Genomic DNA, 2500 nt, shown 5'->3' with positions numbered 1-2500 from the left:
CCGCCCTTGAGCCGCCAGCCGTTGGCCTCTTCGAGGTCGACTCGCCGCCGCCGCGCGGGATTCTGGTCGCGATCGTCGCGCATCGTGCCGTGCTGTCTTGAGCGGGACGGGCGCTCGCGCGTCCGACGCCGCAGCAGCCGCGCGGAGAAATCCCCGCGCGGAACGTTTGCAACGCGACCCTGAGGCGGGCGCGGCCCCGGGATTGACCCGAGGCCGCAATTTGCGTTCAGAACGTCGATGCTCAATGTGTCCTGCAATTCACACTAATTCACGCAGCTAGCTGCGTCCTTCATCGACTCACGAGCCGAGTGATCCACCGCCAAGAGCCATCCACGATTGTTTCGCTCGCACAGTGCCTCGCACTATAGGGTGACAAAATAGACCGCGCCGAGCGGTCGGCCAGGCCGACGCTTGAAGCCGGAGCGCGCGGCACCGCGGCACTCGACGCGCAAACATTACCGGGTGACCGAATCGCCGGCCGGCGCGCCGCTCCTCGCGGGTCGGGCGCCGGGTAGCAAAGACTTTTTCTCTCGCTTGTCCGAGTTTCGCGTTCGCCGAAGCGTTTGCGAGACCGTTAATGATCCTTCCGCAGGTTCACCTACGGAAACCTTGTTACGACTTTTACTTCCTCTAAATGATCAAGTTAGATCGTCTTCTCGGACGCCGGCTCGACCGTTGCCGGCCGCGCCAGGTCCAATCGGAGGACCTCACTAAACCATTCAATCGGTAGTAGCGACGGGCGGTGTGTACAAAGGGCAGGGACGTAATCAACGCGAGCTAATGACTCGCGCTTACTGGGAATTCCTCGTTCAAGGGAAATAATTGCAATTCCCTATCCCTAGCACGACCGGGGTTCAGCGGGTTACCCAGACCTGTCGGCCAAGGCGAGCACATGCTGATCCGGTCAGTGTAGCGCGCGTGCGGCCCCGAACATCTAAGGGCATCACAGACCTGTTATTGCTCAATCTCGTGTGGCTAAACGCCACTAGTCCCTCTAAGAAGTTAGACGCCGACCGATTGGGTCGCGTAACTAGTTAGCAAGCCAGAGTCTCGTTCGTTATCGGAATTAACCAGACAAATCGCTCCACCAACTAAGAACGGCCATGCACCACCACCCACAGAATCAAGAAAGAGCTCTCAATCTGTCAATCCTCACTGTGTCCGGGCCGGGTGAGATTTCCCGTGTTGAGTCAAATTAAGCCGCAGGCTCCACTCCTGGTGGTGCCCTTCCGTCAATTCCTTTAAGTTTCAGCTTTGCAACCATACTTCCCCCGGAACCCAAAGACTTTGGTTTCCCGCAAGCTGCCGGAGAGGTCGTAAAACTAACGCCCCCCGATCGCTAGTTGGCATCGTTTATAGTCAGAACTAGGACGGTATCTGATCGTCTTCGAACCTCTGACTTTCGCTCTTGATTAAAGAAAACATTCTTGGCAAATGCTTTCGCAGTCGTTCGTCTTGCGCCGATCCAAGAATTTCACCTCTAACGGCACAGTACGAATGCCCCCGTCTGTCCCTCTTAATCATTACCTCGCGCTCCGAAAACCAACAAAATAGAACCGAGGTCCTATTCCATTATTCCATGCACCATTATTCAGGCGAATCGCCTGCTTTGAACACTCTAATTTTTTCAAAGTAAACGTTCCGGCCGCCGCCGACACTCAGTCAAGGGCACCGGCGGAGAACCGGAGGTGAGGCCAGGACGGCCAGTACACGCCTTGCGACGGACCGGCCGCCTGCGCCCAAAATCCAACTACGAGCTTTTTAACCGCAACAACTTAAATATACACTTTTGGAGCTGGAATTACCGCGGCTGCTGGCACCAGACTTGCCCTCCAATGGATACTCGTTAAAGGTTTTAAAGTGTACTCATTCCAATTACAGGGCCTCGTTTAGAGTCCTGTATTGTTATTTTTCGTCACTACCTCCCCGCGTCGGGAATGGGTAATTTGCGCGCCTGCTGCCTTCCTTGGATGTGGTAGCCGTTTCTCAGGCTCCCTCTCCGGAATCGAACCCTGATTCTCCGTTACCCGTAAGAACCTCGGTAGGCCAGTACCGTACCGACGAAAGTTGATAGGGCAGACACTTGAATGATCCGTCGCCGGTGCGAGACCGTGCGATCCGCAAAGTTATCCAGAGTCACCAAAGGTTGCGGGCCGAAGCCCGGTCGGTTTTTGGTCTGATAAAAGCACGCCTCCCGCGAGGTCGGCGCTTCACGCATGTATTAGCTCTAGCATTTCCACAGTTAACCACGTAAAACGTACGATCAAATGAACCATAACTGATTTAATGAGCCATTCGCAGTTTCACTGTACGAGAGCTCGTACTTAGACTTGCATGGCTTAATCTTTGAGACAAGCATATGACTACTGGCAGGATCAACCAGGTAGCTACTTTAGCGTAGCCCCGAAAGGCCGACGAAGGAGGCGCCGCTGATGCGGCGCCGTCGCTCGGTCGATGCGAAACCCGAAGGCTTCTCCGTTAAAATTTCGTTCTTTGCTCG

The 2500-nt window shown here is 55.2% G+C and overlaps 2 non-coding genes across 2 annotated transcripts; both read right to left on the bottom strand.

Annotated features, from left to right (window-relative positions):
* Positions 1–174: 174 nt before the first annotated feature.
* LOC146142562 (5.8S ribosomal RNA) lies at positions 175–328 on the bottom strand. The gene has a single exon (XR_014499379.1). It is a non-coding gene; the product is annotated as a 5.8S ribosomal RNA (ribosomal RNA).
* A 247-nt stretch (positions 329–575) lies between these two features.
* On the bottom strand, positions 576–2386 carry LOC146142561 (small subunit ribosomal RNA). Its single transcript, XR_014500145.1, has one exon. It is a non-coding gene; the product is annotated as a small subunit ribosomal RNA (ribosomal RNA).
* Between the last annotated feature and the right edge of the window lie 114 nt (positions 2387–2500).

Source organism: Ascidiella aspersa, chromosome 5 (assembly GCF_963924565.1).
Source record: "Ascidiella aspersa chromosome 5, kaAscAspe10.2, whole genome shotgun sequence".
Classification (NCBI taxonomy): Eukaryota; Metazoa; Chordata; class Ascidiacea; order Phlebobranchia; family Ascidiidae; genus Ascidiella; species Ascidiella aspersa.
Note: the sequence above shows the minus strand (reverse complement) of the source record. Positions and strands in the feature narration are given on the sequence as shown.